Raw genomic sequence first — 16,087 nt, 5'->3', positions numbered from 1 at the left:
GGTAACTACCAGACTGTAAAACATAGCTCTGGAGGAAGAAACAGACAGTAAAACAAATCACACACACTTAATGAATTTCAACTGTTACAAATGTTTATGAAATGCCCAAAATGAAATACAACTATAGAGCAACAGGACCTAACCTATTTTGTGGCATTAAGGAAGATTCCTCAAGAAAGTCACAATTAAGCAAAAAAAAAAAAAAAAAAAAAAAAACCAGCATATGCAAAAGTCTTAAGTAGAGAAAAGCAAAAATATAGTAGAAACAGTGAAGAAAAGTACAAAGGGGCAAAATAAAATGAACTATGTGTAGGAGTCCATTTGAATCACTGAATCCAAATAAACTGGACAGGATGGTGGAGGAGAGGTGGAAGCAGTCCTACCACTTGAAGATAATAAAAGTGTCCAAAATAAGTCTTACAATAAAGTTTGTCCCATTCTCCTCCCTCAATAAAGTCCAGTCATTCCAATTTTCTGTTAAGTTCTAAATCAAGCCACGTACTCTGTGTACCCTTTGAGCTATCAGTTCAACACTGGGCAATTTCCTCCAGCCCCTCTTGATCTTACAACTCAGAATCATAGTTCCAAATTTACCACACAGGACAAGCTTTGAAGGCAGCACTATAGTTGGAAGATGGATGTGTGGTTCAAAACTGTAAAGCAATTTTTACCAAAAAAAAAAAAAAAAAAAAAATTTTTTTTTTTTGCCAAAAAAATTATTAAAAATATTCTGGGGTTGGGGTTGTAGTTCAGTAGGGGAGCACTTGCCTTGCACAGGTTAAGGCACTGGGTTTAATCCTCAACACCACATAAAAATAAATAAATAAAATAAAGGTATTATGTTCCATCTATAACTGAAAATTTTTAAAAAATGTTCTGAACAGATTGGGGAAGATAAAGAAATTTTCAAACACACTGGTAGTATAAATCAATTTAAATATTATATCCTATGAGAGACATTCTCAGGACACCTATTTAGTACCTTTCATTTCTTTACTTTCTAGCACTTGGCAAAATCTGAAAATTATTTGTTGATCTGTAAATTCCATGAAGGCAAAGACCCTGTCTTGTTCAAAGTTGCATCCTCAGCACTTAGCACACTGTGAAATGAAGCAAGTGCTTACGTTGTCGAAACAATAAAAACTGTTAACTGCAAGAATTTTTAAAATAATATATCTTATTAAATATATACAATTATATGTAATATATAAATATATTAATTACATAAATGTGTGTATGTGTATATATATAAAGTAGCTCTGTGTTAGTATATCTGAGTAACATGAGTGAAGTTCTAGGTCAGATCCCCAGCAACCAAGAATTTGTTTGGGGAATGGGGGTTTGGCAGGGCGGAATTTAGTAGTTCTAAATAAGCAAAAAAGTACCAAGTGTATGTGCATTTTTGTAAGAAAAAGGTGGTTTTATTTCAGGGAAAGAAGAAAATAGTATTCTTTAAATGGGGCTGCAATAATTGGGTAACTATTAAGCCATAAAAGGAAAGTATTAATCAAGAATCCTTAAAAACAGAACTAGGGAATGAAGGAAGGGGAGGGGGGAAGAGGAAGGCTCTACTACTGAGTTACACTTCCAGTCCCTTTTATTTTTAAGGAGACAGATTCTTGCTAAATTGCTGAGGCTGGCCTCGAATTTGTGATCTTCCTGCCTCAGCCTCCCAAGTTGCTGAGATTACAGGCATGAACCATTCTGTACCTGAATTAAAATTTGTATTTTTAATACATGATTATTTAGTGGTAAACATGTCCTCTAGTAATTTACATTTGAACAGGGAATAGACAAAAAACAAATAATTATTTCAGATGACAGGTTCTATAAAGAAAGCAGGGTAATCAGTAGTTAATGAAAGCCATCTCTGAAGGAGTGATTACTGGAGAGAAATATGACTGAGTGCTCCAGGAAGAAGGAACATTTTTAAGGGAAAAAGTTTGGCATACTCAAGAATCTTGAAAAGGCCAGGATAGATAAAGACGTAGGACTTAGAGTGAGAATGGTAGGAGGGATGTCTAAGAAACAGGCAGGGCAACATAGTTTTGGAGTCACACTGTTCAATTTGGTAACCACTGGTCACATGTAGCTGCTGAACAGTTGAAACATAGCTAGTTGAACTGAGATGTACTGTAAGTGGATCACACACCAGATTATAAAAACAATTTTAAAAAAAGTAAAATATTCCATTAATAATTTCTTATATTGATCATATGTAAAAACATTGCCTTTTGGGTTAAATAAAATATATTTAACCTCTTTCTTTTTGTAATGTGTAGTTTGCACTATTTTTATTGGCTCAACCAGTCAAGTGTATACAAACCACAATAAAGAGTTTGAATTTTATTTTGTGTTTTTAAAAACCACAGAAGGGGTTTGAGCCTGGGAAGATGATAATCTAATATACATATTTTAAAATTATTGTTGTCCAGAGGAGCAGCCAGGGGAAAAGTTAAAGCAAAGATACCAATTACATGACTACTATTATCATCTTATATAAAACAATGGTATTGAGACAAATTATATTTGGAATAAGTTTTGGAGATATAGACATCCTAACACAGTTTCAAATTAACTTTTAGTTTAGGAAATAAAAAATTCAAAGACCAAAGGAATGCCTGACAAAATGTTAAATAGTCATCTATGGTGGTGTTATGAGTAGCTTTTGTTATCTTTCTATTCCTTCTAAAGCTTGGGGTGGAAATAGGGAACACACAAATTATTACTGCCCTTATAACCAAATACAAAAATGAGGGTTTTTTTTTTTTTTTTTTAAAAGCAGGGCAATAGAGCTCTACCAAAACAAAGTAAAACATCTTGATATTTATCTGTAAGCTACATATAATAAAAATGCTCTACTCTCATGCCTTCAAATAAAAACAAGTTATTCAAAGTTATACATGCATGTTTCTCTCTCACACACACAAAAGAAATTAAGAAATTAAGGAGGGCTGGGGTTGTGGCTCAGAGGCAGAGTGATTCGCCTAGCATGTATGAGGCACTGGGTTTGATCCTCAGCACCACATAAAAATAAAGATATTGTGTCCACCTATAACTAAAAAATAAATATAAATAGATAAAAAAGAAATTCAGGAACTATTGCTCCCTCATTTGTCTCTGCAGTGTCTTAGAATGACAAAGACTGCACTAGAAGCACACTTTGGGACATTATCTAACCTCCAAAATACTTATATGAGATTATAAATCCTGAAATACCACATATTCTTTCTTTTCCAAAGACACACAATGTGACTGCATAGAGTAGCACCTTGGTCTTAATGCTTTCCCTTAAAGGCTCTGCCATTTGACAGGTGTTTCCCTTAACTAAAGTCCACAAGAATCTGGTAAGATATACTTAAGGAAGTTTCTTTTGTTACAAGAGTATGCAAAAGTAAAGAAGTTTTTAAGAGTAACTTGCCTGAGATTTGAGGCAAGGGAAGTAAGACAGAACAATTTATTTTACATAACATGCAGTGTTTTTTCTACTACACTATTTTTGAATGAAAAAGGATATCAAATTGTGCCAAACTTTTTATAATGTAATTTTTAAGGAAAAGATTCATTAATAATGATGAACAGGAATATTGGTTTCTTATACAAATGTTCAACTAGGAACTGATCACTATGGTTATGATCTTTCATTTAAACAGAGAATCCTTTTTAAAATTCATTTTATTTCTAAGTGTTTAATCTACTTCTGATTATCTAAAAGTTTCTAATACAATCTATATTTATTATTACTCTAGAAAAACTCTTGTACTTGTGCAACACGTACTGGAAACAAGAAATATTCATACAGCACAGCTGTCAAAAGCAAAACAAAATAAAAAACACCACCATCTAGATGCCCTTGAGTTATGGAAAGTTAACAAGAGTATTATAAAGCAATGAGATAAATGAACCACAGTCATATACTAATATGCTGAAGTTTAAAAGACAAGAACACTAAAGGGCCACATTGTTTGCAGCAAGTATGTGATTAAACTACTTTTTTTAAAAAGCAAGAGAATGATAAACAGAAAATTCATGCAAGTACTATGTTTACTTCAGTAAGAAGAAGCAGGGTTACAGGGTAGATAGAAACTCATAAGCAGAAGCAAATTTTGGTAATGTTCCAGTTCTTGGTTTAAAGGGAGGAGTCATGCATTTTTAGTATATCTTTCTATACTATGTCGTTTCATGTACCAGGGAAAAGAATTGTGATATTAAATATGCTTTGATTACTTAATTTTTAAGAAATATCTGACATACAATAAGTTGCATAGGGTAAAAATGTGATGTACTGACATATGTATACTTGCGCAGGAAATCATTGCTACAATGAAGATAATAAATCCACTAATTCTTAAATTTTCCTCCTGTACATTTGTGATCCCTGTCTTCTTTAAAAACATTTTTAAAACAAAAAAGCCCCAAACAACAAAAACAAACAAACAACATCAACAACAAGAAAACCTGTTTTGGAAATTTAAATAGGTACACTCCACAAAATATTCTCACTAATGCTCCGGAGACTATATGTTAATTTTGCAAGTGCCCTAAAACTGGCGACGTGATTATTACATAACTCATCTTAAAAGTTTATGGTATTTTCCTGCCTGTATTTCCAGCGACTCGGGAGGCTTAGGCAGTAGGACTGCAAGTTCCAAACCAGCCTGAGCAATTTAGCAAGAACCTGTCTCAAAATAGAAAATACACAAGGCTGGCAATGTTTAATTCAGTGGTAGTGTCCCTGGATTCAATTCCCAGTACAGGATGAAAACACACACACGCACACACACACACAGTTTATAGTATTTTACATTTAAAAAAAAAATCAAATTCCGAATTTGGTGTCAAGAGGAATTTAATCTCGTTTCTCTTCTCGGAGGATCAAAACCATTAAGGCTGCTCAGTTTTTATCGCTGAACAACTTAATATACATTGTCTGTAGGTGACCCCAGGTCCCAGCTTCCTCACGCCAATTAACAACTTTGGAGTTGTGAAGGTAAGTTAGGAGTTTTAACTGTGTGGTTAGCAGAGTATTCTAAAATAAAGTTAAAATTATCAGAAACACAATATTCTTCGTTGTTTATCGCAACTACACTTAAAGACTTGAAAAATACTATTTCAAAAGAACAAAAAAGAAAACTCTGAATTCTAAGCAACCCAAACAAGACCAGGGAAAAGAAAGATTAACTTCCGAACCCCTCCGCACACAGAATGGAGTTTGACATGCTCCAGTTTAACCCCCTCACGGGTTTCTAAAAACCCAGCAGGTGGAAAAACATTCCAAAGAGGACCTCCGACTGAGAGGAGGGCGGGGCGCAACGGAGGACGCCCGGGGTCCCAGACCCCCACCCGCCAAATGCTCGGAATGGGGACAGGGCGGTTGGCGTCCGCGCCTCCGCGGCCCGCAAGTAGTAGGGTCCTGGACCCCGGCGCGCCCCCCGACGGGAAGCCGGCCCAGGACCTCGAGAGCCCGTTGCGCCCCAGCCCGGGCCCCGTCCCTGGCTAACGCGGCCCTGGCTAACGCGGAGCCCGAGCCAGCGAACGCGCGGCCACGACCGGCCCACCACCTGCTGCGCCCGCCTGCAGCCCTCCGCTTCCGGCTCGCCCGCGCCGGGAGGGGCCGGGGGCGGACCTCGCCGCGCCTCAGGCCGGTGGGGGAAGGGAGCGGGCGGGGGAGGGGCAGCGCCGGGCCGCTGGTCTGCCGGCCGTGCTCCTCACCTGGCGGCGGCTCTCTCCGCCTGACGCGCTGCCCGCCGCCGCCGGTCGCCGCCGGTGAATGGGGACAGGTGAGGCCGCCGAACCCCAGCTCGCTCCCGCCCCGCAGCCTCCGGCCCCTCCGTCCGCTGTTTATTAAACTTTTCTGTTTGGTTGTTCGGCCTATGACGTGACCGCCTAGGAGAGCCCTAGGATTGGCCAGTGCCCCGCGCTGACGCGGCATCCCCCGCCCGCAGCCTAATTATTACCGGCCGGGGCGGAGCTGCGGAACGAAGGAGGCGGGGCGGGGCGGGGCTAAATCTCGGAGCACGCAACCATTGGCCGGAGCCGAGGTGAGGGGCGGGACGGAACGAGGGGAGACGCTCCTCCTCCCTTTCCACCTCCACTGTCCTTTCTTTCGCGCTTTCTGGGGGCCTTTCCTGTCTTAGTTTCTCGCTCTTTTACTGCGGACAGTTATGGGGGTCCTGCAGATACTTAAAATGGTCTGGTAATATAGGTTAGGTACCTCTGGTACCTCAGAATGAGCGGCGTGTACCTGTCTCATACTGAAGCGCCAGGAAGAGCTATGATACACCTGCCAGTAGTCAAAGAAGAAATCCTGAGCTTCCATTCCCCACATGCAACCAAATTGCCCCTGTCTTTGCTAGTCCAAAGTCCGAGTTCTGTGTGCATACTAAGAGGCAAACCTCTGTCCTGTCCTGACCCAGGACTTGGAAAGAGAAGCGATTAGAAGCGTGCACACAGATGTAATACACACTTGCACGGATGCACACGCCCCCACAAGAACCTTCAGATTCCAGCCTTTTCTTAAAGCACGGGTTCCGGGTTCCAGGTGCTGCAGAAGGCCGTGCTGCTGCTCTGGTGCAAGGGGTGATCGGAAGAATGGCTCCTCCGAAATTTCTCAGCCTTTGTTCGCACTTCGTGCAATACAAGCAGGAAGTACAGGATACTTAGTTCGAGGTCTTTTAATCCTACGGTGAAATTCGAATACGGTTCACAGGAGGCCGGGCCTTTATTTTAGATTTTGATATTTTTTAGTCATGGATTTTTTTGCATTAATATATTTTTTTTTAAAAAAACGTCTCATTAAAGCCGGCCGAAGTGGCACGCGCCTATAATCCCAGCGACTCAGGGATTTGAAGTGAGGCAGGAGGATCTCAAGTTCAAGGTTAGCCTCAGCCACTCAGTGAGGCCCTCAGCAATTTAGAGAGACCCTGTCTCAAAAATAAAAAGGAGTCAGGATGGTAGAGAGCTCCTGGGTTAAATCCCCAGTACCCCATTAAAAAAAAAAAGTTTATCTTGATTACTGAGCTTTTTGATGACCCTTGTATTTTATGCCTGAAGTATTTCACTGGTTTTCCAGTAGTGGGGGCTCAGTTTGAAAGGTGGGATTTCAACATGGCAGACCAGCATAGGGTTTAGGCTTCTTGCCCTGGGCTTTAGGAAAAGAAACCATCTATTGTGGAAGGGGAGATAGGGTCAGAAAGGCCCTCAAGGAGTAGTTGTATTAGTTTCTGATTAGGAAGAGTGAAGAAGCCTGCTGGAAAGAGGGAAATTCCTACTTAAAGAGGCCCCAAGATGCAAGTTGGGTTTGAAAAACACTGTCTAATTTTGTGAGGTGACAAACAGGTGCTTCAAGGGCTTAGAAAGTGTGAAGCATCTGAAGCTAAACCTACCGCAAGAAATGGGAGCAGAACTGCAGAGTGTGCTTGCCCAGGGCCTACAGGTGTTCAAAGTGTGTTTTTAAGAAATATTCAAATTCTATTTAAAGTATGCACATATAAACAATGTGCTAACCCAACAAAAGAAGATTTTGCCTAAAGATATCATCTCTGATAATGGAGACAAGATTATAATGGAGACTAGAGGTTGTTTTAGATTCAGTTATGACAGGTCTAAAACACCAAATTGAAGCCTGGCATGGTGGTGTATGCCTGTAATCCCAACAGTTCAGGGGGCTGAGGCAGGAGGATTTCAAGTTCAAAGCCAGCCTCAGCAACTTAACTTAGCAAGGCCCTAAGCAACTCAGTGAGACCCGCTCTCCTTCTGCTGGGGATCAAACCCAGGGCCTTGCACATACTAGTCAAGCACCTATATTCCTAGCTGAAATTCAGGAGAGTCAACAAAATTTCCTGATATATGGGATGATACATGAGATATGGGGTGAAAGAAAGATGAGTCAAAGGTTAAAATAAGGGATTTTGGCTTGAGCAACTGAGAATTGGGGTAAGAAGGAGATCAAAAGACTATTTTTGCACATGTTGAATTGGAGGTTATAGCACAGCCAAGTGGAAATGTCAGGTTAGTAGTTGGATGTATGAGACTGGGGTTCAGGACAGAGGTCTGCTGGAGATATAAATTCTAGAGTCATTATAACATAGGTGGTACTTAAAACCAATAGAATAATCAGGAAGTGAGCATAGAGAAAAGCAAAGACTGAGCCTTGGAGGCTCTGAAGTTGAAAGTTCATACAGAAGTGCAGGAAGTAACAAAGGAGGAAACTGAGAGGTAGGAGAAAAATAACAGAGTAAGGGTGACCTGAAAGCCAAGGGAAAATGTGTGAAGGATCAAAGTGTCAAAAGCTTCTGATACAAGTACAATGAGGACTAAGCCTTCAGTTGCTTTTAGTAAAGTGGAGGTCAATTTGGGGAGTGTAGTTTAGGTAGAAGGCAAAAGGCTGATTGGAGTAGTAATGGTACCATCCCATTAGGAGCATTGTCCGGGTTTTCGATGATAATATTTGTGAAAGCTCTTCCTTACTAGCAAGGATGTGAGCAAATTCTTATGGATTTTATTTTAAATGTATTTTTTTAATTTAAAAAATTTAAACATTTTTGTTGTGATTTTTGTCCTGTTTACTATTGTATTACACTGACACCAATACAATTAGGTATTCCTATATGTTATAAATTTGCAGAAATTGGGTCTATATTACCTTTACTGCTTTTCTTCATTTCAAATCCATACCAAGAAATTGAGAAATTGTGACACTTCATAGACCACTACCACTTATAAGCTTTGTGGTCTTAGGAAAATCATGTAAAATAGGAACATAAATCTACCTCAGAGGGTTGTTAGGAGGGTTAAAAGATCTATATTTGTTTTCATCCAGTGAATGTTCCACACCATCTTTCTGCCAGTTGTAGGTATCAGGATGCAGCAGTAAGAGCCCACCTCTCCTTGTTTACACAGGGAAGAGAAGGAGCAGAAACAATAAATAGTGTATGTATAGAGCCTACCTGGCAGTTTACATAAACAAGATACTTATAGCACCAGCTACCTAATAAATGCTCAATGAATCATAGCTCATTTGCATTATTATCCTCTTTCCAGAGTTCCAGCCTAGGGTATTTAGTGTGTGTTCATCACAGCCACTGTGTATGTCCCAATCTCATTTTTCTCATCTCTGCTTCCTGTAGTTCCAATTTGGGCTAATGGTGACATCATGATTCCAGTTATTAAAGCTAGGAACTCATTCTTACAATATATTTTTAACTGTTTTACCAAGATTTAACACATATGCCATATAATTCTAAAGAATACGATTCAATGGTTTTTAGTATATTCATAGTTACAAAAATATTCATAGTTGTACAAATATGCCACAATCAATTTTGGAATGTTTTATCACCCCAAAGAGAAATTCTGTACCTATTATTAGCAGTCCTAGGCAACTAGTAGGCATTGCATAAATATGGGATTATAATATGCAGACTGACTGCCTTCACCTAACAATGGTTTCAAGGTTCATCCATGTAGTAGTGTCTATCAATGCTATATTCTTTTTTATATAGCAAAAATATTTCATCATACTGATATACCACATTTTGTAATCCATTCATCAATGTATGGACTTTTGTTGTCCATTTTTTGCCTACTCTGAATAGTGCTGCTATAAATATTTGTATCCAGGTTTTTATGGAATCACATATTTTCATTTCTCTTGAGTAGAATTGCTGGGGTCATACAGTAAGTCTCCATTTAAACATTTGAGGAACTGCTGGACTATTTTCCTTAGGGACTCTACCATTTTATGCTCCCTCCAGCAATAAAGGTTCCAATATCTCTAAATCCTGGGCAACACTTGTTATAATCTGTCTTCTTTATTATAGCCACCCTAGTGAGCCAGTGAGTATGGTGGATTTGGATTTGCTTTGCCTTTCCCTAATGGCTAATGGTGTTGAGTATCTCTTCATGTGCTTATTGGGCCTTCCTTCCCTGCCACCTCCCACCCCCATCCCAATAACTCAGGGGCACTCTACCACTGAGCTTCATTCACATCCCTTTTGGGGTTTTGGTGGTTTTTTTTTTTTTTTTGTATCAGGAATTAAACTCACGGATCATTAAGCCACATCCCCGGCCAATTTTATTTTGAGATAGGGTCTCACTAAGTTGCTGAGGCTGGCTTTAAACTTGTAGTCCTCCTGCCTTAACCTCTTGAGCTGCTAGGATTTCAAGAGTGCACCAACACACCTGGCCCCCTTTTTGTTTTGTATTCTGAGACAGTCTCACTAAGTTGTACTGGCTGGCCTTCAACTTTCAGTCTTCCTGCTTAATTCTCCAAAGTAGCTGGGATTGTGGGTGTGTGCCACTGTGCTTGGCAGGACCCCTTATACTCTTAAAAAAAATACTGAAAACCAAAAAATAAATAAATAAAGCCTTTTGTTTATAGGGTTTATATCTGTCAATATTTTCTTTATTAGAAATTAAAGTGAAACATTTAAAGATACAAATTCCTATAAAGACAATAACAAACTTATTACATGCTAACATGTAGAATATTTTAAGAATGAAAAATAACTATAATTTTTCAGACTATATCACACAGCATTGTGTTACATTTTTTGCACATCTCTTCAATATTGGTTTATCAATTCTCATTTGCTTCTGCAAGTTTTTACTTTTACTTATTAGTTATTTGAGATGGAGTCTGTATTGCCCAGACTGATCTTGCTGTGCTGCCTAGGCTGGGCTCAAGCAATCCTCCTTGGATTATGCCCACCTGACTTCTGCATTCAGTTTGTTGTAATATCACAAATCATATAGCCTTTGGGAGACTCCACTGTATACTCTTGAGAGTATAAGAGTGAAAAGGGCAATGTTATAATGAAAAAGATTTTGGGGGGTCTGGAGTTGTGGCTCACCAGTAGAGTGCTTGCCTAGTACCTGCGAGGCTCTGGGTTCAATCCTCAGCACCACATAAAAATAAATAAAATAAAGGTATTGTGTCCAAACTACAACTAAAAAATAAGTATAAAAATGTTTTGTTGTTGTTATGTTTTGGTGCTAGGGATTGAGATACCCTAGCACTGCCACTGAGCTACATTCTCAGCCCTTCTATTTTTACATTTGAGATTGTGTCTTGCTAAATTGCCAAGGCTGGCCTCTAACTTGCGATCCTCCTGCCTCAACCTCCTGAGTAGCTGGTATTATACGTGTACTACCATGCCTGGCATGAAAATAACTTTTGACCTTTCAGATCACCTGAGTAGTTCTCAAGGACCCGTAAAGGTTCATGTTCCATACTTTGAGAACCATTGTGTTGACATACTGTCTTAAAATATTAAAAGGGTACTACAGTTGAAGAAGCAGCTCCCTCAACTCCTGGGTATGCTTCTGCTCATCTCTTACCATTCATTACACTTAGGACATTGGTCCTTTTTATGACCTCATCTTTGTACATGTACTCTCTTCTTATGCCTACTAAATTCCTACTCATCTCTTAAAATCCAGTATACATGCATGTTCCTTGGTGAAGGCTTTCTTAACACCTATAGTCAAAATTACGGCTCCTCTCTTCTGAATTTTCACATACTTTATTTTTCTTTCTACAATAGCATCTACCATTTTAAACTGAAATTTGTCAGTCTATATTCTTGCTTTTTCCCTAATTAGACCAGAAATTTGGTTTTCTAAAGTTATTTTCATTTAGGTGTGAAATATGGGTGTAAATTGATCCATTTCCAAGTCTCTAACCAATTATTCAAACAAACGTACCAATCTTCCCCTTCCCCATGGTTTGTATGAGGCCTCCTTTACCTTGTATCAACTTGTACACATAAGGATTCTGGATCTGAGCTTTCCCTCTCATCTGCTTCAATAGTGTGTTTTCACTCAACACCCAGGACATTTTAATAGCATTCCACCATTCCTTACTCTTCTTTTTCTGTGTTTTATTTGAAATTCTGATCTCCTTATGTCTCCAGGTTAACTTTAGAATATTTTTTTCCATTTTCTAAGAAATATCCTGCCAAGGTACTCATTGGGATTGCATTTACTGAAAACAATTTAGGGAAGCAGGGAGAAATATTTACATCTTCACAGTATTTGAATGGCCCACTAAGAAATCTGTCTTCTTTTCACTGTTTATTCAGTTTAAATAAAATTTCCCAAGCATTTTGGTTCCTTAATTTAATATAACAGTGAAATATTAAAGGAAGACTCTTGAGGTGACAGTTGAGCTCTGATGGTTTTTGATCTGGGCCTCCCTTTCCATGTGGTCTTTTGGGCATATATGTGCTTGAGCTTGATCTTTCTTGGAAGTTGTATAATACCTCTTCCACCACATTCTATGGTCATTCTATTGTATTTCTTATTAATAATTCACTTATATTACACTTTCATGATACTATAGATGAAATTTCATTTTTGTTATATTTTCAAACTGGTTGTTGACTATATATATATATATTATCATGGTGTTGAATTCAATAAATCTATTTTATACCTAACTATTTAGTTGGTCTTTTATTTACGAGTGGTGTGTGTGTGTGTGTGTGTGTGTATGTTGTGCTGAGGATGGAACTCAAGGCCTCATGTATGGAGAGCACACACTCTAACACTGAGCCATACCCCAGCCCTGGGCTTTAAAAAATATTTTAAATAGCCTGTAATCCCAGCAACTCAGGAGGCTAAGGCAGGAGGATTATAAATTCAAGGTAGCGTCAGCAACTTAGTCAGATTCTGTCTTAAAAAGAACAAAAATTAAAACTTCGGGAGGATGTAGCTTAGTTGTAGAGTGACCCTGGGTTCAACACCCAGTGCCACAAAAAAAAAAAAAAAAAAAAAGACAAACCCACACATCCCTGTGGTATACGCTTGTAATCCCAGGGGCTCAGGGGGCTGAGGCAGGAAGATCCCAAGTTCAAGGCCAGTCTCACATCTAAGAGAGGCCCTAAGCAAATTAGTGAGATCCTGTTTCAAAATAAAAAGTAAAAAGCACCTGCATGTGGCTTAGATTGCCCCTGGGTTCAATCTCTAGTACCAAAACAACAACAATAAGATGTTCATAATAGGGGAAGCTGAGAGTTCTGTACAATCTTTATGCTTTTCTATAAATCTACATTTATTCTAAAAGAAAATTTAAAATAATGTATTCTAAAATAAAAATCTTACTTAAGAAAGCATTTCTTTTACTTATTTACTCTAGTGACACCTCAGATGTCACTAGAGTACACCACTTGTTGAGATCCTAGGCTTAGGCCAATAGACTCTATAACCAGTCATTGCTAAGGTGTGTCCTTTTCAGTAAGCAAGATGGATAGATGCCTATCTGTTGCTGGGAATCCAATACGGATGAGCAAAATACAGGGTTTTCTTGTCCTGAGAGGTTGACCCACATGAACTTCCTCACTGAGCATCCTTGTCCTGTGGCCTCCAGTGTGCTTTGTCCATGGGAAACATGATTAGAAGGTATAGGGAGAGGGAGAGTATGAGATTGGGATCTTTATTATTGGTTCTAGTCCCGCTGGGTCGAAGAAGTTTGGTGATATTCTTATACCAAAGCCACAGCTCCTGTCAGTGTCCCTTTTAATCCAGCTGCTCTTTCCAGAGATGCCTCCCTTCATCCCTTATCAGTTCAAAGCACAGCCTTCACTCAGCACTATGTGGGTAGAGTTTATCTGTAGTGCCTAGCAACCCCACCAGTGCTTTGGGTACCAGGCAGATAATGTGCTTGTCCCATGAGCCTTCAATAAATATTTGTCAGATGAATGAGTCATCCAATGGATTGCAAAGTGTTCAAGTTACAGGAGACACTGACAGTGACACTAGGTGACAGTGCCCTTGCTACAATGAAGAGAGGCCTAAAAGACACATTAATAGTCTTCCTGGGTGTCCCACTTGGGTTTAAAAGGCTGTAGAAAAGAGGGATGTTAGATATCACATCACACTTCCCCTGGGCTTCCCTAGTGGCTATCTCATTTCCTTTTCACCAACCTTCACCAGTCTTCAACCAATCAAGAAACTACGTTTCTGATCCTTTAAATATTTTCACTCAGCAGCCAAAATATGTTCATCTATTTCATATAGAAAACAATTGCTGGATGCTTGTCTGTCAGTCCTCTTTTCCTTGCCGTGTAGATAGACAAGGGATATGAAGGCAGCAAGGATGTCAGCAGACCCCTAGGGAGGAGGGGTATTCCAAAGACTGATATTGAAGGATTCATTAGCTATAGCCTGGCCTGTGCCCCACATGGGAACATTTCAGTCCCTCAAATCTATTGTTAATAGGAGATCAATGGCAACCTACACCCCAACAGGAGATGATTTTCCTGGTTGTGCTATGGGCAAAGAGGAGGGGATAGTGAGTCTCATCCCCTACATGTATTTGTGAGTGTGTGTGTGAGTGTGTGAGTGTGCATGTGTGTGCGCTTGCTTTATTTATTTATAATATTTTTATTTGTTCCAATTAGTTATACATGACAGAAGAATGCATTTTGACACGTCATACATAAATAGAGTATAGCTTCTCATTTTTCTGGTTCTACACCCCACATGTATTTGAAATGACAACATAAAGCCGCAAGGCCCCTAGGGAATTTTTGTGCACTTACACTTTGAGGAGCATGAGGGTTGGATCTTTGACTGGGCAGTGGGTGGGCTCCCAAAACAAGGACCTAGGCCCAAACAACACATTTCAGTTGATCAGGGTCATCATCTGAACTGACAAGGACACAGGAGAGTCCAGTGAGACAGGAGTTTCCTGGTGAGCAGGAGTGGTCTGTCATTCAAGAAGGTGAATTCTAGGACAGCAAATTAATCTTGGGGAGCCACATAGGCCCCAACCACAGTTAGAGGCCAGCATTCATGTCTGCTGGAATTTTCACGAGCTATCTATATGCTTTTCCCAGGCTTCCTGCCCCAGCCAGTGACTGTCTGAATCCTGAGTCCTCAAATTTTGTTCTTTCTTAGCCCCAAACTCAGCCTTCAGATACAATGATAAAATTTAGCTTTTCTGTTCTGCTGGCTCTAGTGTCCAGCTTGTACTCCCAGATAATTGTGCCAGAAAACACTCCTGGAGAGCTTGCTCCTACTGAGGTTCCACCCTAACATTGGTTTCTGGGTCTAAGTTGTGAGAGTCTGGGGGTAGAGAGTATACTGAAAGCCCCAGTTGGTGCTCATAGGCTGTCTACAGTTCATGACTCCATTTTCTGCATTCCAGTAACATTTCTGCATTCCTCCCTTATCCTTCAGCCTGAAGGAGTAAAGTCTCTATTGCTACTTAAAGCAGGTCACTGCACAATCCCTGAGGTACACCTATATCCTGCCCACAACTTGATAAAAAAAGTCCCTTCATAAATATACATCTTCCTTATATTGTCCTCATTTTGGTACACCACTTGTTGAGATACTGATTGATAAACCAGGGAATGGTCATATCCTTAGGGGGAGATGTTACTCCTATCCACAGTGGTTCACCAGAATCTAGGAGTTCAACCTCAGAATACAACACGCACTCTAAGGAACTATTTCCTTCATAGAGATATAGATGTAGGCAAAACGTCCTAAAATGGGCAAGACCCAACCAGCAACCAAACACCTGAAAGGAAGGGAGCCGCCATCAAAGCAGATTCAAGCAAAAGCTAAAGGTCCATTTGTCTGCAAAGTGCTGCAAGATTCTTTCCCACATGGATGGGAGGCAGGGTTCAGTGACCCAGACAGTTCCTTGCGGCTCTGAGACTGTGAGTCTGCAAATAGCCCCTTGCTCCTCCTAGGCCCTCCTCACATCTTTCCAGAACCCCAGCTGCTAGCTGGTGGTAAATGTTTTGATTTGGAAGGAGAAAAGATTATGGAAGAGGAAAGACTGCCTCATCTTTACCTCTTCACCTGGCAGGTTGTAACTGGCTCTGAGGGAGTGGGAATAGAACATATAGGAGTTACCCACTCAGAGGTTCAGAAGTATCAGCATGCAGATTTCCCAGTGGGGATGTAGGCTGGGACATATATCCTCAAATCATGGGTGATGGAGCAGACAACACACTGGAGATCTGCCCAGGAGGTGAAAATCCCAGCACTGGGCCCTAGGAAATCTGGCAGCCACCAGGCAAAACTCTTCAGGGTGAAAGGCCACAGGGAGCTGTTGGGTTCTGGCCAAAGG

At 40.0% G+C, this 16,087-nt stretch overlaps 1 protein-coding gene across 5 annotated transcripts in view; it reads right to left on the bottom strand.

Moving 5' to 3' along the window:
* Zfand6 (zinc finger AN1-type containing 6) overlaps positions 1–5,856 on the bottom strand; it is a 71,725-nt gene extending 65,869 nt beyond the window's left edge. For all 5 annotated transcript variants that reach the window (XM_071608549.1, XM_071608546.1, XM_071608558.1 and 2 more), the window contains exon 1: positions 5,713–5,856. The gene's annotated coding sequence lies outside the window, so the exon portion shown is untranslated. The remainder of the gene's footprint in view (positions 1–5,712) is intronic.
* Between the last annotated feature and the right edge of the window lie 10,231 nt (positions 5,857–16,087).

Source organism: Marmota flaviventris, chromosome 2 (assembly GCF_047511675.1).
Source record: "Marmota flaviventris isolate mMarFla1 chromosome 2, mMarFla1.hap1, whole genome shotgun sequence".
In the NCBI taxonomy this organism is placed as follows: Eukaryota; Metazoa; Chordata; class Mammalia; order Rodentia; family Sciuridae; genus Marmota; species Marmota flaviventris.
This window is presented reverse-complemented; position numbering and strand designations above follow the sequence as displayed.